This window comes from Cyprinus carpio, unplaced genomic scaffold, assembly GCF_018340385.1.
Source record: "Cyprinus carpio isolate SPL01 unplaced genomic scaffold, ASM1834038v1 S000006593, whole genome shotgun sequence".
NCBI lineage: Eukaryota > Metazoa > Chordata > Actinopteri > Cypriniformes > Cyprinidae > Cyprinus > Cyprinus carpio.
Window position 1 is genome coordinate 217540 of NW_024879242.1, and position 26216 is coordinate 243755.

Here is a 26216-nt window from a genome sequence, read left to right on the forward strand (position 1 = left end):
CGAACATACACGTCTGTGTTGGCGTTTGTGTGAAACAGAAGCAGTTTAATGTGAAGTTCAAACTCCATCAGGTGCTTTTTGACGGAAAATGCTTTTTTTGGAAAAAAAAATGTTTGCATAGTTTGTCCAAGGCTTCTAACGTCAAAGGCTTAGTTATTATTATTATTATTCTAATAATAACGACTAAAGGAGACGAAATAACGTTAAAACATTTCGTTTAATCTCTTTTTAGTCAACGAAAATGAAGAGACATTTTAGCATAGTTTTTATTTTGTAAACCACATTTAGTCTCATTTTTATTCGTCAACGATATACATTTAATTATAGTCATCGTCACATGACCAGCATTTATGTTGCGTCTCGTTTTCGTCACATGATAAAGGTTCGTTGACAACGATACTTAGTCATAATTTTCGTTGACGAAAGCAACACTACTTGACACATGCTTTGGAGTCACCGGAAACGCGCGTTTTTGATGTGTGTTTATCATAATAGAAATGGGCATCCAATACATGCGTTTTGAGTCGTTTACAAACAGGCGAAAGGAACGTGCTCTCGTAGAGTTTTCAAAATGGCACGTCGAAAGCGTGTGCTCACTTCATAGGGCAGGAGTCTGTAATGCTTTGTCCGCTATATATGAGGTATTACGGTAAGGCATGCTGCCGCATGCATATAATATTTTTTCCACACTCTCACAAAAAGAGATATTATATCTCTTAAAAAACACACATTAAAATTATGTATTTAATCAACATTAAATAAATAAATGTGTCTGATGCACTCTCGATAATATATTCATTTTAGCTGTTATCTAACGTTGCCTCTAGCACCAGATGACCACCATGGCCACGACATAATTAACTCATGGGAACGTGATATTATGTGCTGGAGGACAATAAATTAACTCTTGGAGGGAACGTGACCGATCTTACAGAATGTCTGGCCACGAGATCATTTTGTCGAGGTAACACATCCTTATGTCATGGCCTCGAGATGTTATGTTGAGGGAACGATATCCATTTCTGGCCATGAGTTTCATGTGTAAACAAACCTGCATGACCATAGCAATCCGGGATTGTCAGAGTTGGATTTCATATAAGAGTTTATATTTTGAATTAAGAAAATTATTATATTATTTAGTATAGAAATTATTTCATTATTAATTCCTCATTATTATTAGGGTATATTAACGTGGCATAGGCCTTGGCTACCGGGCTATATGCGATCTTTCAGCATTCAAATGAAAAGGTATCATGACATAATATGTTACAGAAAAAGTGGCATATTTCCAGTCAGGATAAAATAGGCTCTACAAGAAAAATATTTTATCATTAGCCGCTTTTCCACTGTGGTATTGGGCCATTGCGAGCCAGGGCTTAAAACGGGCTGGGCGGTGCTTAGCAATAGCCTCGGGACCGTAGCACGTTGCAGCCAAATTAGCGCTGCGTTTCCACCGTCGGGCCACAAGGCTCCGCTGGCGCGTTCACGTCACTAAAACCATCAGCCACTTTTTCCACACGCCTATATTTCTTTCGCAGGAACAACCAATTTGAAAAACATGCAAATTGCAAGTCGTTTCACCAACAAAGAGAAGTTATCAGAAAAACTAATGAGAAATAAAAACACTGGAACATGCTGCTCTGATCACAAACCGAAGATTTGATAACCTTAGCGGCCCGTTTGTTTGCATGCTTTGTTAAATATTTAAATTCAAAACCATCGATGTTTGTATGCTGTCAAAAATATTGGTTACTGCACCTAAGTGACACATCCTCTATGAGCATAATTAAGTTAGTCCAAAAATAATTTATCAGGCTTGAAAATTTGTCCGGTCAGAAATAAATGGCTCCCTTTCTATTTTATTTATTTTATAACGCTGAAGCGTTATGAAAATAGCCTGCTTATTCAGTCGAGACTGTTTCTGGCAATTTGTATTCACAATATCAAGTCAACTGCACATAGAAACTCTGGAATTATAATTTTCTATATTTTTATTAAAAGCTCCCTGACACAAAAATACCAACGAGACTTATACACGATTGTGATAGAGAATAAGAAGCTGACGTCTGAATTCTTAAAAATAATAACAATCACAATTCTTACTACTTCAAAGTAAACACATACCGTAGTCCACCAGATCATTTACCAAGTTTACTATGGTAATCCAGCGATGGTGATACCTAGCATGGACAGTCTTTTGCGTCCAGGCTATAGCCCCCCAGATACAGATCTGCCTTTTAAGACCTTGTGATTCAGACTACCCCACCGGGACCAGACCACAGGATCGATGATTATTTTCAAACTGACTTTGCTGCTGGAATAAGAGTGGTTTTGCAGCTGGCAACCCAACTGAGCCTGGTTTCTCCCAAGTTTTTAATGATGGTTTTGTTCCTTGCCGCTGTCTGCTTTCTGTTGGGGACACTTCATCCGCGGCGTTGACTTGACGCTCTCCAAGACGCGGATGATGAAATCACTCCGATGAACTGCTTTGTCATTTTGCATATTGACCACACATTTCCTCTAATGTTGTTCAGTTGCTTTGATGCTTTTTTTTTGTTTAAAGCCCAAGGTTTTTCGTCGGGCCAACGCGGAGAAACTCCGCCTGCGTCGGGCCAAAAAACCCTGGCCGTTGGCCCCGAGGAAGCCCCGATGAGGCACGATCAAGTCCCGGGACAGTGGAAACGCGCACGCACGCACTAGCACGCCCGCTTTTGGCCCGACAGTGGAAACGCGGCTACTGTCTTGTGAGTCCATTATCTGATCGTCTTTTCCCCATAATATTTGTATATTATTATTATTATCCTATTATTATTGGTTATATTTTTATATTATATTCGTTTATATTCATCTTTTCCTTTCATTTCGATCTCTTTACTTAACTTTCTGAATACTTTTGCAAACAATTTAGCCTACATGGTCGACATGCAAATCAAGCTTGATTATGCTGACTGAAATTTTTGCTGGAATGCATTTTAAATGTAACATGTATTTTATTTTATATCGGCTAATTAATAGACCATAATTGTAAATACTATTGTGTTTCGTTGAGGAATTAATTATTCACATAGTTTCATTTGTAAATGAAAGCACAACATGGTCATTTATCATCACGCATGGGCATAAATACAATCATAAAGTCAAAACTTTCTTGGTTTAATTGTCAGATAAATGATAAATGAGCGTCTTGTGTTTTCATTTACAAACGTGACATTACTACGTGAATGATTAATTCCTCAACAGAACACTATTGTATTTATAATTATGGTCTATAATTTAGCCGAAACAAAATGAAATACATGTTAAATTTAAACCAAAGAATATAGAATACCCGTATGTCTTAAAATGACTTTGTTTAAACTGCATTCCAGCAAAAATTCCAGTCAGCATAATCAAAGCTTTATTGGCATGTTGAGCATTTACAGTAGGCTATTATTTACAAAAGTATTCAGAATGTTAAGTAAAGAGATCGAAATGAAGGGATAAAAAATATAACCAATAATAATAAGATAATAATAATATACAAATATTATGGGGAAAAGACGATCAGTTAATGGACTTGATAATGATAAAATATTTTTCTTGTAGGCCTATTTTATATTATGCACTTTATGTAACATCTATTCATGATAAACTTCATTTGAATTCTGACGATCACATACAGCCCGGTAGACAAGGTCTATGGTTAAAATAATCATTTAATAATGAAATAATTTCTATAATAAATAATATAATAATTTCTTAATTCAAAATAAAACATTAATGATTCCAACTCTGACAATCCCATGTTGCTATGGTCACGCAGGTTTGTTTATGCACGAAACTCGTGGCCACAGAAAAATATGTCATTCCCTCAACATAAGAAGTCGTGGCCACGAGAAATGGATATTGTTCCCTCAACATAACATCCATGACATAAGGATGTGTTACCTCGACAAAATGATCTTGTGGCCATGACATAACATCTCGTTCCCACTAGTTATTATGTCGTGGCCATGGTGGTCATCTAGGTGCTACATGGTGCTACAGAGGTAACGTTAAATAGCAGCTAAAATGAACAACAATCAGGTTAACTGTACCACACCACTGATCTATAATAGAGAGTGTATCAGACCCATTTCTTTAATGAAGCTTAACCACATAAAATTAAAATGTGTCGTTTAAATGACATAACATCCCTCATTATGACAGAGTGGAAAAAAAATAATATGCATGCGGCAGCAATGCCTTACCGTAATACCCCATATATAGCGGACAAAGCATTACAGACTCCTGCCCTATGAAGTGAGCACACACTTTCGACGTGCCATTTTGAAAACACTACGAGAGAGCACTTTCCTTTCGCCTGTTTGGATACATCAAAAGACGTTTGCACCACCAGTTTGGTTTACCTGTTTACACGTTCAAAACATGCATTTTGTCCGACTCAAAACACATGTATTGGACGCCCATTTCTATTATGATAAACACACATCAAAAACGTGCGTTTTCGGTGACTCGAAAGTGCGAGTCAAGAACGCTCATTTTTACAGCAAATCACACGTCGAGGACGCGGGTTTTGATACACAAAAATGCGCGTTTCTGATGCGCGTTTTCCGCAACCCCAAAGCGCACGCTAAAAACACGCGTTTTTATGGCAAATCACGTGTCAAGGATGCGCGTTTTACTGTTAAATTGCACGCTTTTGAGGTGTCAGTGTGCAATCAGACGCCCGAGCAGGCGTTTATGAATACTTTGGCTTGCCATATATCTGTGGCTGGTCACGGCGCAGGCGCGTATAGCCGTGGCAGGTCGAGTGGCAGGCGCGTTTATCCGTGACAGGTCGAGTGGCAGGCGCGTTTATCCTTGACAGGTCGAGTGGCAGCGGTGGCAGGTCGAGTGACAGGCGCACATAGCGGTGACAGGTCGAGTGGCAGCTGCCACTAGCGGTGACGGGTCGAGTGACAGGTCTCAGTGCCAGCTGCCCCTGCCACGCAAAGATTTTACTCCCTCTCCAGCAAAGATGATGTAAATACTGTAAAAGGTTTATTGTGTTGTGTAAACAGGGAACTACACTGCGACGTTTTGAAATGCCATTGCGACCCTAATTTTATGGGGTCGCAAATGTATCACTGATTATTTTTGTACCTACCTTATGTTTTAGGCAATATGCTAAGATTTACTATGAGCATTTATTAAAACAGAAATGTGTATTTTAAGAATACGTTTTATAACGTGCTCTGAGCATTCAACACAGCAAGTTGGCTTCAGCTCCTCGACCCCGCCCCCCCCCCCCGCCCCCTCCTGAAATGGTGTAGGCGAGGCGAAGCCTAACGTTGATTTTAAAAGAAAAAAATACCTCTCGTTAAGACACACACAGCAATCGCATATATATCTCAACATAGCCTACAATCTGCACGTGTTGAAATGAAACGGACACTTGACTCCTATTTTAAGAAGTTCAAGTGTAACAGAACCATTACTTGATGTCGATTCGACATGTCAAACGAAGCCTGTGAATGAGAATAATGAGGCTGAGAAGGATTTGTCAGGAAAAGCACACGCGGGGAAAATGATACGGACATATGACTTTCGACACCAGTGGCTCGAAGAATACCAGTGGTTAAGGTACCGAGCAATGCACTGTGTGTACTGTAAATTCTGTGGGCCTTCAATTGCAGGACTGTCCAAATTTGTAACTGCGTCAAAACAATTCAAACACGAATCATTGAAGCGTCAAGATTTAGCAAACCGAGCAAATGAGGAATCTGAATTGATAATTGAGTTCATTGTAGCTTATAATATAGCCAAAGAGGAAATGCCTTTCACCAAATTTAAATCACAAATGATTCTTTTGAAGAAGAACGGGCTGGCCTTTAATCCAACATACGCTAACCTGTTCATGTGGCTAATGAATAGTGGGGAAGTACAGTGGGCTATGTGACTTTTGCAGCGGTAAAAGTGAAGCTATAGGAATCATTTATATTGTGGTGGTTTTTGACTTGTGCGAAAAAGGGTTAATGCGAATAATGGGAGATGGAAATGCATTTCGTGAATAAATTCCTCCAGGCGCATCAAAAAAAAGTCACGTGACTTTGCACTATGGGATGGCAAATCCTGACTAACCAGCAGAACGATCTTGTTCCACAGCATTTGAAATGTTGTTATATGGTCATTTGGAAATGCCCGAGCAAAGTCTGTCATCAAAGTATTTCTGTATAATTGGTTTAAAAGATGGCAAGTAAAATAAAAAGCACATCTGTATGCAATACAGTTTCATTATTGTTCATTATTATCCAGAGCAGCTTAGGCTACTATAAATAATTTGTGCCACCACCAAATCATGTTTTGCGCCAGTAACTGAAAAAGTTAGTAGCGCAAGTGCCACCAGTGGAAAAGGTTAGTGTAGTTCCCTGGTAAAAGATCCATTGATTATAATGAGAGTTTTAAGTGACCAAGTTCGGTTTTAAGTGTTAAGGTTGATCACTGCATGGCTTGATCTACTGTCACACAAAAAACAATTTAGAGACAAAATCTGACTGAACTTGAATAATTACACAATAATCACTCACAGATCAGTCATTAGAATAAACAAGGTTACTTCCATGTTGTGACAATGCTGTCCGGTTTATATCCCACAGTAAGGTCTGTTTGCAAACCTGTTACTGATTAACCAAAAAAAAATCCACAGTGAAATGTAACTTACTGAACAAGCAAACATTCACATCGTTGAAAATAGTTTTACAGTTTCAACAATTTCAAAACAGCGAAAATAAAGTCAAATAATTTAATCTTCTCTGTGTCAGTTCAGTCACATTTCCATAAGAACTTTGAAACGTTGATTTAGGACTGTTAAGACTAAGATTATTCCTGCTTGCTTCAAAACATAGTCACAAATATAAGGATAAGAATATTACAGATAACGTTATTTACTGATCTGATTCAAAAACTGTATTTTTCTATTTACAGAAACAACATTTATAACCGTTTGTTTTAAAACAGCATAACAACAAAACAAAACAGAGAGCAAGGTGAATGTAAACTTCTTCCTCTGAGGTTTAATGGTGTTTGGCAAACAAACGTATGTGTGTTATGGAAAGGTAATATATTCACATATATGTGAAGCACTGTTAAATATATTGAAATATATTTTGAAAATATATTTTAAAAATACATATGTTGCGTGTGTGTGTTTACATAGGCTATTTGTGAAATTATATTCATGCCTCATATAATTTTTAATCAATGTGTTTTTGCAATGCATTTTGTTTCTACACTATGTTTACCATTTTTAAAGCTATTATATTATATTATATTATATTATATTATATTATATTATATATTCTATTCTCATTCGATTTATGCCTACTATCAACTTAATATGTTATGAAGTTTCAGGACAAGTTTCTAATTTTATGTACTATTTATGTTAACTTTCATATGTTTGATTGGCGCGCACGTTGAACATTCGATGCGCATTTAAACTGGGGTGGAGGGAGTTACCATGGAAACGGGGCGGCAACTCAGCTGACAAGTAGCAAAACCCACTCTCTCTCACTGTTGTTTTTACTTCTTTCAGGTAAGTTTAGTCCCTAAAGTTACACAAATAATACATACAACTTTTCCTGACACTTTCATGTAATTGACACGCTTCTGTTGAATATTTACTTTACAGAAATGGTTCAGGTTCATCGGAATAAGTCCGTTAGCATCACAACCGTGAGCTAACTATAGAGGCTAACTATAAGAGGTAAGCTAGCTATAGATTTGAGCTCTTATTTATGAAAGTTTGGGATTTTAATCACATATTATGTGTAGATGAGTTTTTTTTTTATAACTTTGTGTATGTTTTGCTGGCAGTTAATGGTTGAAATGAAATAAGCTGATTAATTTAACATAAAAGTATGCACTGTACTGTTAATCCATTTACATGAACTAAAATGGGCTGAAACTATTCCAAATCCTTTTTTTTCTTTAATTCTAGACAAATACTGATAAAAAAACTGTACTGTAGTTTTAGGAGTGTCAGAAAAATGCGCTCTAATAGGAGCTGCTGATAGAGTTATAGGAAACACAGGTGATCTGAGAAACCTTATTAAATAACTTAAAATGTATTTTTCACAATATATTTCACCAATATCATCATGCATCTTTAAAACCTAAAAACATAAATTCTCTTTTCTTAAGATTTTTTGTATGTTCTGTACATTATTCTTTCTCTTTTTTGCATGTCACCTCTGCTGTAGTTTATTTCTAATAAATTTGACATTGTATACTACGTATTGTTGGCTCTGTGACAAATTGTTTATGTTCCTATATTCTACCATGCTGATGACCGTACTGCAGAGCTGGAGCGGACCTCTTGTTGAAGAACTTCTCCAGGCACTATGAACCATCTGACTAATGAGTAAAACCTCAAACATTCAAAAGTTTATTAGATATTAATATATATATATATATATTTATATATATATATATATATATATATATATATATATATATATACACACACAGTACAGGTCAAAAGTTTGGAAACATTACTATTTAAATGTTTTTGAAAGAAGTTTCTTCTGCTCTCATCAAGCCTGCATTTATTTAATCAAAAATACAGAAAAAAATGTAATATTGTGATATATTATTACAATTTAAAATAATTGTTTTTAAATTTATTATACTTTAAATTATCATTTATTTCTGTGATGCAAAGCTGAATTTTTAGGATAATTATCACATGATCCTTTAGAAATCATTCTAATATGATGATTCATTATCAAAGTTGGAAACAGTTCTGCTGCTTAATATTTTTTCAGAACATGTGATACTTTTTTAGGATACTTTGATGAATAAAAAGTAAAAAAAAAAAAAAAAAAGCTATGTATTTAAAATATAAATATTTTGTAATAACAATATACACTACTGGTCAGTAATTTGGGGTCAGTAATTTTTTTTTTCTTTCTTTTTTTTTAAAATAAAATCAATACTTTTATTCAGCAACGATGTGTTAAATTGATAAAAAGTGATAGTAAAGAAAATATATTATTAGAATATATATTTTTAGATTTTTTTTTTATTTTGAATAAATGCAGTTCTTTTTAAACCTTTTATTCATCAAATATATTAGACAGCAGAACTGTTTCCAACACTCATAATAAATCAGAATATAAAAATGATCAATCTAAATGATCATGTGATAGACTGGATGTTACATGTGACACTGAAAGCTGGAGTAATGATGCTGAAAATTCAGCTTTGCATCACAACAATACATTTTTTTTTTTAAAGTATATTCAAATAGAAAACTATTATTTTAAGTTGTAATAATATTTCACAATATTACTGTTTTTTCTGTTTTTTCTGTATTTTTTGATCTAATAAATGCAGGCTTGATGAGCAGAAGAGACTTCTTTCAAAAACATTAAAAATAGTAATGTTTCCAAACGTTTGACCTGTACTGTGTATATATATACAGTCGTGGCCAAAAGTTTTGAGAATTACATAAATATTGGAAATTGGAAAAGTTGCTGCTTAAGTTTTTATAATAGCAATTTGCATATACTCCAGAATTTTATGAAGAGTGATCAGATGAATTGCATAGTCCTTCTTTGCCATGAAAATTAACTTAATCCCAAAAAAACCTTTCCACTGCATTTCATTGCTGTCATTAAAGGACCGTGCTGAGATCATTTTCAGTAATCATCTTGTTAAACTCAGGTGAGAATGTTGACGAGCACAAGGCTGGAGATCATTATGTCAGGCTGATTGGGTTAGAATGGCAGACTTGACATGTTAAAAGGAGGGTGATGCTTGAAATCCATTGTTAACCATGGTGACCTGCAAAGAAACGTGTGCAGCCATCATTGCGTTGCATAAAAATGGCTTCACAGGCAAGGATATTGTGGCTACTAAGATTGCACCTAAATCAACAATTTATAGGTTCATCAAGAACTTCAAGGAAAGAGGTTCAATTCTTGTAAAGAAGGCTTCAGGGCGTCCAAGAAAGTCCAGCAAGCGCCAGGATCGTCTCCTTAAGAGGATTCAGCTGCGGGATCGGAGTGCCACCAGTGCAGAGCTTGCTCAGGAATGGCAGCAGGCAGGTGTGAGCGCATCTGCACGCACAGTGAGGCGAAGACTTTTGGAAGATGGCCTGGTGTCAAGAAGGGCAGCAAAGAAGCCACTCTCTCTCCAAAAAAAAAAATTAGGGACAGATTGATCTTCTGCAGAAATTATAGTGAATGGACTGCTGAGGACTGGGGCAAAGTCATATTCTCTGATGAAGCTCCTTTCCGATTGTTTGGGGCATCTGGAAAAAGGCTTGTCCGGAGAAGAAAAGGGTGAGCGCTACCATCAGTCCTGTGTCATGCCAACAGTAAAGCATCCTGACACCATTCACTGTGTGGGGTTGCTTCTCATCCAAGGGAGTGGGCTCACTCACAATTCTGCCAAAAACACAGCCATGAATAAAGAATGGTACCAAAAACACCCTCCAACAGCAACTTCTTCCAACAATCCAACAACAGTTTGGTGAAGAACAATGCATTTTCCAGCACGATGGAGCACCGTGCCATAAGGCAAAAGTGATAACTAAGTGGCTCGGGGACTAGAATGTTGAAATTTTGGGTCCATGGCCTGGAAACTCCCCAGATCTTAATCCCATTGAGAACTTGTGGTCAATCCTCAAGCGGCGGGTGGACAAACAAAAACCCACTAATTCTGACAAACTCCAAGAAGTTATTATGAAAGAATGGGTTGCTGTCAGTCAGGATTTGGCCCAGAAGTTGATTGAGAGCATGCCCAGTCGAATTGCAGAAGTCCTGAAAAAGAAGGGCCAACACTGCAAATACTGACTCTTTGCATAAATGTCATGTAATTGTCGATAAAAGCCTTTGAAACGTATGAAGTGCTTGTAATTATATTTCAGTACATCACAGAAACAACTGAAACAAAGATCTAAAAGCAGTTTAGCAGCAAACTTTTTGAAAACTAATATTTATGTAATTCTCAAAACTTTTGGCCACGACTGTATATATATCAAATAAATATCAAATATTTTTGAGTCCTGTTTGTCTTACAAGGCCATCCTGTTTAACACGCATTGAGGACACTACAACCAGAGAGGTACAACATAATTGAAAATGAGACACCGATGATAATAAAAAAGCACTTTGAAATGAGAATTAATAATGGTAAGACAGAACCGAGTACTGTGACTGTGCCTAACTTCAAAGGGAAAGTAATGGTCATCTGCCATGCCAGATCGATGGTGAAGGTGGGAATTAAAAGCAAGATTTTCTAAACTTTAAATGTAGTAAAGTGTTTGTTCAAGTAGACTTTGCTGCTTGTGGAAACCTCACACAAGCCTGAAAGGTGCTTAAAACTTAAAATCTTATTTGCACTCTTGAAAACTATTCACCAAAGACTAAATTTCAGTCCAGCAGAATTTTCTGCATACTTCACCACCAAGATCATACGGAGCCCCTCTGGTCCCACTTTGTCAAAAAAAAAAATTATAACTATCCTGTGGCCTCAAGATAAGTAACTCGTGGCCTCAAGATAAGTAACTCGTGGCCTCAAGATAATATCTCGTGGCCTCAAGATACTAACTCGTGGCCTCAAGATAAGTAACTCGTAACCTCAAGATACTACTCGTGGCCTCAAGATAAGTAACTCGTGGCCTCAAGATAGTGAAGTGTCTGACACATGGACCCTTTGTTATTAAACTGGACCCTGTACTGTAGTGCAATGTAATACTTCACATTCTGTGCAATATTCTCTGTTTTAATATTCAGTGTAATATAGTTTGCTGCAGTTCTGCTTCTACTTATTTACTAGTACTGTTCATCACAATCAATTCAATTCTGTTAATACAGTAATGTAAATCTTGTAGGCTGCATATCCATAGTCCTTTATAATTCTTCTTCATATTTTATAGCATATATTTATACTTTTTACATGTATATCGGCTACTTGTTTATTTACCAACTTCTATTATTATTATATTCCTTTAAATGTCTTGATGTGCACATCAACTGTGACAAAAGAATTGTCCCCCGAGTTATCAATATCAATAAAGATCAATAAAGTATTTCTGATTCTGATTTTAAGTTAGCCTATAGTAGTGTGCAGACTGGTTCATTAATTATTGAAGTGTTTCACATTTTGGAAAAGCATGTCCATGTAGCCTACGATAAAACGTCAGCAGAGGGCATTCTAGGCTTAGGTCACGGTACCTCCGTCTGGCTGTATGTATTTACGTGTATTTCCCGGTATTTCCCAGCCAGTACTTGTGACGTCACGTGCAAAGTATGAATTAATAGGATCTTGCCAGGACGTTGCCAGTTTTAATATACAAAAGTTGGTGTTTTGAGGTGTAAACAATCGTCGCCTGCATGGCAGATAGTTGTTGTGCGATTGGATGCACACTTGGATGCAATTTGTCAGCGTTTGTTGCCCGCCAGGTATCCATGGTAGTCACGTGACTGCAAAGTATGAATTGCGTGTTTACGTTAATCACAACAACAAAGTTGTCAGCCGTCTATGTCATCTGAGGAGATTTACGTTACAAAGATTAACCGAGTGTTGTATTATGTATCATTGCAATTACTTGGTTTTGTTTAACTCAGAAACATATGCTATAAAATATGAAGAAGAATTATAAAGGACTATTGATATGCAGCCTACAAGATTTTCATTACTGTATAAACAGAATTAAATTAATTTGACAGACAGCATTCTGTCAACATCATTGGTCAACATCAGACAGCTGATGTTGACCAAGCTAGCGCCAACCAACGTAACCAGAGCTGCCAACTCTCAAGCATTCACCGTGAGACACACGCAATTGACTCTTTTCACACGCTTTCACGCCACACATCAATTTAGTTAAAAATTATAAAGTATTCTTAGCTGCACATATACAAGTGAAAATAGGGACACCATCTATTTAGAGTGTTACGTATATGCTGCCCGCCTGATGCTAATTTAGCAGCATATATCAAGTTTGATTTTCATTAGCAAAAACTTGACCGCTCTGAATATAGAGTGAGTGCGCGCGCGGCCGGGGCGCTCTCTCTCTCTCTCTCTCTCTCTCTCGGGTTCATTATCATCGAAGACATTTCAAGCTTCTTAGGTAATGATACATTTTAGCATCAGCTTGGTAGAGACGGGCTTTGGTAGATAACAGGTGAAAACCGGATCGGATCGGATCTGTGGGTAAGTTATAGCTAGCTAATTATCAAACGCAGCTACGGTTAGCCATCGCTAACATTAGCACGTTTATCGAACAGCCTTCGATACATTTCTATGTTATAACTTTCCCGAAAAAAAATATGCAAACATATAAAACAAACTTCTAGCGAAATACTAACAGCATCTTACTTACCAATCCAAAAGAAATGTTGCAAGTTCGGAGTCGAACCTCATTTCTTTCAAGTCCATCAGTTGTCTCCAGCGATGGAAAGCAGTGCCCATATTTACTCTGGTTCGGCTCCTTTTCTTATCGGATTTGATTTGTGATTCCGAGCGCGGTTGTTTCCCTGTAGCGGGTGGTGGTGGTAGGTGTCTCTTGCCAAGGGCTTCAGCCATCCTTCCGCTCTCTTCCTGAACTGAAATGAAGAAGTGGGCTGTACTTTCCACACGATTGACATCAGGTTCAAGTACGCCCACAATCCCCGAAATTTATTCGTGTATTGCAGGTTGGCTGGTGGTTATGTTGCCCGCATACCGCCTCCCATGGCCGAAACTGGTATTACGACACCTGTCGGGCCGTGGCTAGTAATGCTAATTAAGGTTGATATCTCTGCAGCACTATAACTTGACATTTTTTAATGACATCATCGCCCTTATTTCTTCTCATTCTTTTGATGCGTGTAGGTCATTTTTTGGATATTTTTACCTCAATTTTTACACATGGCACCTTTAAGAAAAATCAATAAAAGACGTAAACAAACAGAAGATTAACACTATTAACAGCAATTATGCAATCAAACTTACAGCAAAATGTGGTAGTTCTGTATGTTGTCTTTGGGTTAGCATCATCTGAGGTCCTCTGAGGGGTTGGCATCATCTCTTCTCAGGTGTTATGGATCCAGATTGGAGCTTGTGTAAATTAGGGATGGGCGATATGGGCTTTAAAATGTATCATGATAATTTCTGATATTTATTGCGATAACAATATCAATGACGATAATTCAGGGAATCCTTTTTTTTTTTTAAGAGAAAAGTTTTATATTTCCTATTTTTACCCAAAATAGGGTGTCGTGAGCAGTACACACGACTGTTTAATTCATACTAGAAGCCGGAGGGCGCCCTTGTGCAGAAACTCCACATATGCATAGTAGAAGTAATGCTCCAGGAAATCACTAATATGGACAGGGGTATCCAGTGATCGCTGTAGCTGAATAAAACGCAGATAGAGAAATCTTTACTGAGGAAACCTGAAGACAATAAACATGCGATTGCACAAAATACATGATCTGTGTTCTTCAAGCAATCTTGGGTATTTGTAAAGTGTATTTATAATGCAATGGTAATCGACATACCCTTTATCACTGTATATAATGCTATAAAATAGTATGATTTCTGCCTTATTCTGATACGAAAGCACATCTGATCTCAAAAATAAGTTATTTTAAATACTCGACTATGTTATGAAGTTAATATGGACAAAAAGCACGTCAATACATAATAATATCTTTGTTGGACAACAGGTTTGTAAACGACTCATACACATGTAAAACTGTATTGCACACATGCTACTGTAGTACATTTATTCAAGGCTCAGACCGATTTTTGTCACACTGTACAGTGTTATCCAAACCTGTTCCAGATTGTAGAAGGAGCTGCTCAATTTCATGTTCGCCTTCCTTCACATCACTCCACACAGTCGCACACAGAAATATGTAAACAACTAGATTTTATCATTATTATCGCGGGAAGACTAATTCTTATCGTGGGGAGAATTTTTACCGGTATATCGCAAACGATAAGATATCGCCCATCCCTAGTGTAAATCTTAGCAAAACAGAGAAACAAATAGAGACATAACTAGCGTAGCTGCTGTTCCAGCCAAGTAAAATTAATTCGTTTAACTCAAGCTAAAGAATAATAATGTGCATTTGATCAGATATAACTGCAGTCCAAAATTATGAGATGCATTATTTGAATGCTTGGCCAAAGAGGTGTGTTTTTAATCTAGATTTAAATAGAGGAAGTGTGTCTGAACCCCAAACATTATCAGAAAGGCTATTCCAGAGTTTGGGAGCCAAATGCGAAAAAGCTCTACCTCCTTTAGTGGACTTTGCTATCCTAGGTACTATCAAAAGTCCAGCCTTTTGTGACCTTAGGGAGCATGAGGGATTGTAGCGTGGGAGAAGACTAGTTAGGTACGCAGGAGCTAAACCATTAAGGGCCTTATAAGTAAGTAATACTATTTTGTAACTGATACGGAACTTAATAGGTAGCCAGTGCAGAGACTGTAAAATTGGGGTAATATGATCATATTTTCTTTACCTGGTAAGGACTCTATCCACCGCATTTTGGACCACCTGTAACTTGTTTATTGAGGATACAGGACAACCACCTAGCAGAGCATTACAATAGTCCAATCTAGAGGTCATGAATGCATGAACTAACTTTTCTGCATCAGAAAAAGGTAACATGTTTCGTAGCTTGGCAATGTTTCTAAGATGGAAGAATGCTGTTTTTGTAACATGGGAAATATGATTTTCCAAAAGACAAGTTACTGTCTAATATAACACCCAGATTTTTGACAGTAGAGGAAGTAACAGTACATCCGTCTAATTGCAAATTGTAATCTACGAGACTCTGTGTAATGTTTTTTGGTCCAATAAGTAATATCTCTGTCTTATCTGAATTTAATAGGAGAAAATTATTGGTCATCCAATCTTTTACATTTTTTAACACATTCTGTTAGCTTAGATAATTTAGAAGTTTCACCTGGTCTTGTTGAGATATATAGTTGAGTATCATCAGCATAACAGTGGAAACTAATCCCGTATTTTCTAATGATATTACCAAGGGAAAACCATGTATATTGAAAATAGCAGAGGACCTAGGACAGATCCTTGTGGCACTCCATATTTTACTGGTGATAAATGAGATGACTCCCCATTTAAATAAACAAAGTGGTAGTGATCGGACAGGTAGGATCTAAACCATCTTAAAGCCTGCCCTTGGATACCTGTATAGTTTTGTAATCTATCTATGATTATGTCATGATCTATAGTGTCGAACGCAGCACTAAGATCAAGTAAAACTAGCAATGAGATGCAGCCTTGGTCTGATGCAAGAAGCAAGTCATTTGTAATTTTAACAAGTGCAGTTTCTGTGCTATGATGGGGCCTGAAACCCGACTGAAATTCTTCATAGAGATCATTTCTTTTGCAAGAAGGAGCACAACTGAGCAGACACAACTTTCTCTAAAATTTTAGACATAAATGGAAGATTTGAAATGGGTCTGTAATTTGCCAGTTCACTAGGAATCTAGTTGTGGTTTCTTAATAAGAGGCTTAATAACCGCCAGCTTGAATGGTTTTGGGATGTGACCTAAAGATAACGAGGAGTTAATAATATTGAGAAGCGTTTTTTCTTTCTGCTACAGGTAACAACTCTTTCAGTAATTTAGTGGGTACAGGATCTAATAAACATGTTGTTGGTTTAGATGCAGTGATAAGTTTATTTAGCTCTTCCTGTCCTATAGTTGTAAAGCACCGCAGTTTATCTTTGGGTGCGATGGATAAGACTAAAGTATTAGACGCTATAGAATCTACATTTCACTGCATGAAAAGAGCTGTATACGGACAAATACGGGATGGGAAATCTCTGCTAAACTGTAGGTTTGCCAGATAAATGAGGCAGAGTGCTTGGAAAGGTAATACACAGAAGTAAACTCGTGAAACATCCAGAAACCTTACGTATGTGGATGTATATAGGAACTGGTGGAAGTTTCCAGGAATCCTTACAGCTGGTTGTGAGGAGGGGTGGGTGTGAGGTGTGAAGGGCTTTTATATGTTAATGACCCCCAGGTAGAGGTGCCTTCTCTGTTTTCAGAGCTGGGGGGGGGGGATTAACAATGTCTCGTAAAGACAGCACATACAGTATTGTGGAACATAAAAACTGTTTGCTAAATACGTTTATTATTAATATAATTTAATTAGTCTATTTAAGAAACTTAGCATCATTCAAATTAACTGAAATTCAATGGACACAATTACCATTTTAATATGTGAAAATTATGTCTCTGACTTTTCATGTTTAATGTAGTCTAGAGGAATGCAACAAATGTTATTTCAGAATATATATTTCCAACACTTTGAAAACATGTCTCCAACTGCCCTATGTCAGTATGTTGTGCACGTATCTCTCAATGCTGCATTCATTGTATAAAAGAAGCAGTTCAAATGAGACATTTTGTTTCAAAAACATCATGTAACACATTTTGCTAGCTAGGATGTTGAAATTCAGTACCATATTCATAAGTCAGTGAAATTTAAAGCTGCTTGTTTTTGCTGATGTCTCATGATTTGAAGTTCACTGTTTCTATTGTTATTATGATTCTACCCTAACATTTCATTAAATCTTTTAAAATAGAAACAAAGAAAATCAATAGACAGGTCCATAATCTAAAAGTCTTTCACATGTGAATGCAAAACATGTTGGGTGATACAGACTGACAAACTCGGGTAAAAATATCTGCAGATACCTGTCAGCTACTGTACTTCTAGTCCAGAGGTGCCGAAACTAGGGCACGCAGGCCAAAGTTGGTCTTTTATAATATATCCGTGTCACATTTGACCCTGGGCCACAAAACATAAGTAAACTCATAAGTAGCACATGTAGGTTATATTTGTAGCATTAGCAATAGCCAACAATACATTAAATGGATCAAAATAATTGATTAGTGTGAAGATCACTACATTTATCAAAAATATATGTTCCATAAAAATAATAGTAATTGTAAATACTTTATTGGTGTTTGTGTGAAGATCACTACATTTATCAAAAATATATTTATCATTAGTAGCCTAACATTTGTTGCTAAGGACTTCATTTGGACAACTGGGGATTTTCTCAATATTTTTTTTTTTTTTGCCGTTTTTTATTGTTGTATCTCTGCCAAATATTTATAAAGTAAAACTCAAAAAAAAAAAAAAAAAACGTACCCGTATGACTGGTTATGTGGTCCAGGGACACATACTATAAATTTTATGTAAGTTTAATTGCTATATCAAAATAACTTATGGTATATCATATCAAGCGACACAGCCAAGCGACTTTCCGCAACACACCTTATCCCCTAAACACGCTTGTTAGTAATATAATTTAATTTGTTATTTTGACTGTTGCAAAAATGTTCTCAAATAAACAAAGTCAAATAGACATGATTACCTTTTTAATGTGTAAAAATTACTTTATATGTCTGACTCTTCATGGGTTACATTAGTCAAGAGGAATACAACAAACATTGTTTTTAGTATATCAAGAAAAGGTTTATTGTAAAGGTTGACATTTACAGATAATGACAAAAATGAAAATAGTCATTAACAATGACAAAACAAATTTCTAAATCTCTACCACAGTGCATAGTCGAATTACAACCGAGACCTTCTCTTTAGTGTGACTTAACTGCACGGTTGATGTACTAAGCACACATCTGCCTGCAATACGCTCCACAGGGAGAAATGCTGCAGCAGTATCAGTCTGTGTGCCCTGCAAACTCCATACCTCAACAGGACTCCCAAAGAAATGTCTGTCTGGATGAGCGTGCAACCATGTAACCTTTGCAACAATATGCTGAAAAGTACATGCTTTAGATTTTAAAGTAACAATCAGAAACCTCTTAATAATCCCAGGGCGGACATCAGCATTTGGATCGAGGACTGGTTCCTCGAAACTTGAATTACCAGCACACCATTTAGCCAAAACACAAGCAGACCTTTCAGTTCTGCAACTATTAACTGACAGAGTTAATCCAAAAACTCTTAACTTTAGAGCAAGTCTTTGCCAAACGAGCCACCTGTAAGACACCGTTGTAAGGATACAGTCTATTGTACATTAATAACAGATTTTCTCTGTCAGATTCTTCTAGCACAACATCCTGAAATTGAGGCAGTGGCTCAATACTGTCTACATCTTCTAAAAGAAGCGTTGTAGATGAGATCTTGGAATTTTGTTTCAAAACCATTGTGTCAGTGGCTCCATAAAGAGACAAAGTATCACATTTTTTGCTTGCTAGGATGTTGATGAATTCAGTCCCATATTTACAAGGCAATGGCATATAAAGTTGTTGGTTCTGTTGAAAATGTCTCATGATTTGAACTTCAATGTTTCTATTGTTATTATGATATTGCCCTAACAATCCGTTAAATCTTTCAAAAGAGAAGCACCAGAATGAATAGACAGGTCCATAATCTAAAATGCAGTCTTTCAAATGTAAATGCAGATGCATGTTAGGTGTGCAATTCAGTGGCCCATACAGACTGACAAACTTAGAAATGTCTGCAGATACTTGTCTGCTACTTCCAGTCTATCTGTGGAGATAACTCTTGAGCATATGATAATGCATGCTTGTACAAAGTCTGACCACATTTCATAATGTTTGTCATCAATCAATCCATTTAAGCAAATAAGAGAATAGATAGTAGTCCAATTTTTCCACTGTTGAGCAGTAAATCCACTAAACCCAGAGGCAATTTTCCTACAGATATAAATACAAACCATATGGAAGCGGTGGGCGGGGTGTCGCGGAAAGCATCCAATGGGGAAGGTTGTGTTTGTAAAGTATCCACTCATAACAGAGTTCCGGCCATTATGTCGGTGACGTAAGGGGAAGGCAACCAATGACATTACAGTATCATTCGCGCGAACACAATTTAAAATTGTCGGCATTGTGTACGGAAGTCATTTTTTGTGAATTGCGACTTGGTGAAACTGACTATTGTTGGTGATGGCGTGTAAAAGAAACCTGAGTTTTACTACTCCCCCCGTGAGTAATAGGGCTTTGCAACCAGCAGCAAGCCCACTGAGCATAAAATGATTTAACGAAACAGCTGATCTCCCGATCAGAACGCTTTGTCTCGTCAGCTTGAGGGTTTGATGGAGAAGCAAGCTGCAAAACTGTTCTTCTCGAAGATGCTATCCAGCGTCTTTGTGCTTCTGAGCGAAAGTTTGACGAGCAAAGACCGCAAGAGGAACACCATACCCGCGCGGGAAGAGCCATTACATAAAAGGATAAGAGGGCGCACAACGTGGGCATTGCGGTAAGTTGAGTTTTATTTTAGCGGACAATATAGTAGTAAAGATATGTATAATAAAGGCTAGATGTTTGGCCCGCACATTTAAATGTACATGCACCATTAAAACACAATGCTACGAGTGAGCGAGCGAGCTCCCCGTGGTAAGATGGCCGCCAGGTGATGAGGTTAGAGACTCCGTCGTAAGACATCTATCCTTTTTGTCATACATATCTATTAGTAACAGTTAAATTAACATCACCTTGAGACGTAGAACAATTATTTTTGACCCTAGTTGTTGTAGTTGTCCGGCCTTTTAACAGTTTGTCACGTCTGTAATGTTACAACGTCGTTTGAAAACTTTTGTTTCCAGCCAGTAACTTAATGGTGTGCTTGTATTAAGCGTTTTCATTCAAATGTTACAGGAAGCTGTAAGGCGCCTTCACAATTCGGAAAACAACCCACGTAAATATGATCCACAAACTGGGTAAGAAACATGTTTTTACTGCTATGTTTATTTGGCCTTTGTGGGCCATGCTGTTTATGGGGTTTTTACATATTCCTATTAAATGTATTTAATGACACACTTCTCTCTTTCCACACAGAATAAGTCGCCTCGTAACCACAGCAGTCATGACTTATCTGCTAGAGGAATTGAAAACACTTTTGCAGATGCAGACCTGAGTGTATACAAGGTCATTTTGCTTTACAATTTTAATGTCCATAATTTTAGTCTCTTATATTTTGTCCATCTTATGATTTCAATAGTGTAGTTCTGTCACTTATCTGAATTTTTTTCTTATATTCAGCGTGTTGCAAGACATACTTTGAAACACTTCGGAGAATGTACAATTTGTCTCAGCCAGAAAAGTCCCAGCTAAGAGATGCCATTAAACAGGAGGTAAAAAACCGACAAAGGAAAAGACGGGTAAGTGTAGAAATTCATCAACTTGTCTTTAAAGGGATAGTTCAAGCCCAAATTGAAAAATCGGTTATTTTCTTCTGATAACCACAAAAGAAAATATTTTTCAGAAATGTTTGAAATCAAACTGATCATGAGCTCCAATCACTTCCATAGTATTTTTTTTTTCTACTTTAAAGTCAATGGGGCTCATGATTGGTGGATTATAAACATTCCATCTTTTGTGGCTTATCAGAACAAAGACATTTACAGGTTTGTAACAACATGAGAGTGAGTACATTGACAGAATTTTCATTTTTGAGAGTGAACTATTCCTTTAAGTTTGATACATTTCTGGGTGTTTTTTAGTGGTTAACACATTGTGTGTGTTTTGCAGTTGCTGGATTCCAGGTCCAAGGTTGTTCAAACCGATGCAGAGAGAGAGCTTTGGGCAGACTGCAACAGTGGAGCTGATGTCTGACGAGGGAGGATGCCATTGTTGATGGAAGGCCAGTGTGGATTGTGAGGTCTCCATCTCACAGGAACCCACAATTGTCAGAACTTTGTGAGGAGCTTCAGCGCAGATTGGAGGCAGACATGCGCTACACTATTTTGCATCATCAGCGTGTTAAGGCTGATGGAAATGGACATGATGGACCTTCCTTTCTTCAACTTTAACTAAACTGCACTGGTTTTGCAATTTTAATAATTGCACCACAAACTGCACATTTTCACTTATTCTCTTCTATTTTATCTTATTCTTTGTATACTTATTAGGTTAGATTTATTTAGTTTCATATTCTGCAACTTATTTTCTTTTAATATTGTTTGTGTTTGCTGTGTTTGGTTACATTTTAAATACTTTTTGCTGTGTGTACATATTAAGTAGTTTATTTAGTTTTATATTCTGTAACTGTTATAATATTGTTTGTGTTTAGTAAAATTTTATAAAAGTACTTTGCTTTGTGTACATATTATTTAGTTTTATAATCTCTAACTGTTATAATATTGCTTGTGTTTAATAAAAATTTTATAAAAGTACTTTGCTTTCTGTACATATTATTTCGTTTTATATTTTGTAACTGTTATAATATTGCTTGTGTTTGGTTAAATTTTATATAAAACTTTTTTTTCCCCTGGACAGTTCCTATAGTTTTATTTATATATTTAATGCTTTATTTATATATTTAATGCTTTAAGTGTTTTGGTTTAATTTTAATAAAAAGAAATTCTGAATCAATTCTGTTTTTCATTTTTGAGGGGGTTGGGTTGTATAGTGGGTGGGGTGGTTATGGTTTATTAACATAGCTGGCCAAAACCAATCAAGTCACTATGCTATGAGGGCTTGGGTTGGGCTAAATGAAAACCGTGACCAATCAAATACTAGTATCAGGAAATTGACAGGTCACTGTCCCAATAGTTGTCAGAGTTTGGGGTGTGTTTTTTTAAAACAACCAATCAATGTTGAGAAAAAACACCAATAAGGACAGCAGAGTTGTGTCAAGGTGTGAACTGAAAGGGCTCTTGAGGTGTGAAAATGTCTCCTGACAACATTCTTCAGGGGATTACTTGCCATGGCAACAAATGGCTGCATATACCACGGGGATATCCCTTCAGCAAGATACATCCGAATTGGTATCATTACGGGAGTTTCCTAACTTGGTGGATTTAGAAGTTTACCCTCAGTGGAACTAGTAGATACTTCCGAAAATCAGTGGAGTATACAGGAGTTTCCTAGTACGGATACACCTCTTTTCATGCAGTGTTTGTTATTGTATTTCTGATGTTATCTATTTTATTAGTGAAAAAATTCATAAAGTCATTACTATTTAACTGTGAGGGAATATTTAGATTGGGTGGCGTCTGGTTATTTGTTAATCTAGCCACTGTGCTAAATAAAAACCTTGGATTGTTTTGGTTGTTTTCTATGAGTTTTTGGATATGCTCAGCCCTGGCAGTTTTTAGAGCCTGTCTATAGCTGGACATACTGTTTTTTCCACGAAATTCTAAAAACTTCCAAGTTAGTTTTTCTCCATTTGCACTCAAGACTACGAGTTTCTTTCTTGAGAGAGTGGGTATAACTGTTGTACCATGGCACAATACGTTTTTCTCTAACCTTTTTCAATTTGATGGGGGCAACAGCTTCTAATGTATTAGAGAAGATAGTGCCCATGTTGCCAGTCATTTTGTCTAGTTCATGTGTATTTATGGGTACACAAAGCAGCTGAGATAAATCAGGCAGGTTATTTGTGAATCTGTCTTTGGTGGCTGGAACAATAGTTCTGCCTGGACGATAACACGAAGCTATATAGTTATTATCATCAATACGCAGAATGCACGATACAGGAAATGGTCAGTATCATCATCACTTTGAGGTACTATAACGGTAACCCAATAATGGGCACCACAAATTTTGTAGCCAAATTAAACAGAGGCAGTGTGAATACACAACTTAAAAAATTAAATGGCCCGGTGACATTACTTACAAAATGGCAATCATCCAAGCCCAATAATATAGTTAAACATGACAAAAATTAATAGAAAGAACAAAGTCTTAACCAAAAAGAAAAATCCAAATTAATTTCAAAACAATAATGCAAAATATAAAGTTTCCAAAAATAACTTCCTTAACAAAAAGGTCAATTTCAAAATAACTAAACAAAATGCCCAAAATACCAAAATACCTGCAACCCTCAGTCCACACTCTCCACTGCAGCAACAAACACAGACTGCCTTCCATTACAAAGTCATTCACATTTATACTGGTGGCCAGCACCATTACCCCATGGGGAGGGACAAACTCACATACAACACTTTACACATGTTCCCTTAAATATACAGAGTCTGAAAGAAACATATTGGCATGATGTTCTAATTAATAAATCTACTTTGATGTTATTAAGTCATTCACATTAAACAGGAAACAACAGCAACAACTCGGCCGCGTTGCCCCTGAAACCCCCACGCTCAATTAATACATGATAGATTCCAACCCTAAGCGGAACCAATAATTCCTGCCATTGTTTCTTACCGGGACTCTACAAATCACGGGACAAACGCTACACGGGAACAATACACATATAGTTTACAGGTATTCCATTCACTCTCTGATCAATAATTACAATAAACTCTTGTGTCACTAAACAGTCTCTATGTGTGTTTGTGTGCAGGTGTGTGTTTGTGAGTATGTGTGCGTATTAAAGTCCATGTTGAACTTGCGGTCTTTCCGTGACCGTCACAGGTACGATATCTATGTCAGTAAGATCGATTCCATGCGATATAATTAAATCTAGCGTATGATTAAAACGATGAGTGGCCCGGTGACATTTTGCTTTACTCCAAAACAGTTTAATAAGTTTTGTAAACGCAAGTCCTAATGCATCATTTGTATTATCAATATGAATGTTAAAATCTCCGAAAATTAGCGCTTTATCAGCGGTAACCAACAGGTCTGAGAGGAAATCTCCAAATTCTTTTAGGAATTCTGTATATGGCCCTAGTGGTCTATACACAGTAGCCAGAGCAAGAGATACAATAGATTTATTTTCCATATCTGACAGTGTAACATTAAGCATAAGTATTTCGAATGATTTAAACCTGTATCCTGTTTTCTGGGTAACATTGAGAATATCACTATATATTGTTGCAACACCTCCCCCACGACCAGTCTAACGGGGCTCATGTTTATAATAGTAGTTTGGTGGAGTAGACTCATTTAGACCAATATAATCATTTGGTTTTAGCCAGGTTTCAGTCAAGGAGAGTACATCAAAACTATTATCTGTGATCATTTCATTTACAATAACTGCTTTGGGTGTGAGTAATCTAATGTTTATGAGCCCAAACTTCAGAAATTGTTTTTGTTCATTTATTTTACGTTTTTCTGGTTTAATCACGATAAGACTTTTTCTAGATCCTACATTAAATTTATATTTTGACCTCACTATTCGGGGAACAGACACAGTCTTAATAGATTGAACAGAGCAAGTACTTCTAACATTTAAGCGGGTAGAACAAAAGCCATCATAGCAGTTATCTGAGAATTGGCTTACTAGTCAAATGGAGTTTAGAGTCCTGAAGATGTTGTCCGAGAGGAGATCCACTCCGACTCTGCTGGGGTGCAGGCCATCAGCACGAAAAAGCCTAGGACGCTCCCAGAAAAGATTCCAATTATTAACAAAGAGCAGTTTCTGTTCTTTACACCATGACAATAACCGTTCATTTAGAGCAAAAAGTCTACTGAACCTTTCGTGTCCTCGTCTATATGTGGGCAGTGGTCCTGACACTATGATCGTCGTCGCGGGCGTCGTGCTGCGAACCGTCTTGATCAGGTTCCTGAAGTCCCTCTTCAGCGTCTCCGTCTGCCGCTGCGTGGTGTCGTTAACCGCTCTGGGGCTCTCGTCGGCCTTCAGGATCACGGGTATCTGCACAGAAACATCGAGAACACGAGCACCAGGGAAACAGTAAGTGTGCACTTTACCTTCGGCTAACGTAGCACGGCCGTGTCGGACGATGGAGTCTCCGATGATCACAGCATCGCGTTCCATCTCGCAGAGGGGAGAGAAGTGGTTCCGTGTGGAGATCTCGAAGACCGGAGGGGGAGAAGTCGTCACCTGGGGCCTTTGCTCGCGTCCTCCGCTGCGGATCCATCCAGGGTCCGTGGTGTCCTGGCGCCGGAGTGAAGGACATCTGGGCAGATCGCGTCCTGGGTGCACCGGGCCTGTGCAGAGAAACACACGGGGTGGAGGTGGTGGAACTGTTAGTAGCGCACTGCATACTTACCCTGGACTTGTGAGCGTCAGCCCGGGAGGGAACTCAAAGGTAGACAAACATCCGCCATTAAATCAAGTAACAAGCAATTTTAGCAATGCACGCGGGTTGTAACAACCACGTGTGTGAATAGAGTATTAGCAATAGCACTCGGGTTTAGTGACAAGGGCCGCTGATTGATGCAACACGTTATAGGATGGTGTATATAGATTTCAATAATAAAAAATTGATGATAGAGAAATAACGTGACGGAGCTCGGAGGCATAACTTTTTTTTTTTAATATCCTATTTAAAAAAGATAAAAGATAACAGCAGTAACA

The 26216-nt window shown here is 37.3% G+C and overlaps 1 protein-coding gene across 1 annotated transcript in view; it reads right to left on the reverse strand.

The window, feature by feature from the left end:
* The window catches only part of LOC109055588 (zinc finger protein 239-like), a 309104-nt gene that overhangs the window by 153720 nt on the left and 129168 nt on the right, over positions 1-26216 (reverse strand). The gene's annotated exons all lie outside the window — the stretch shown is intronic.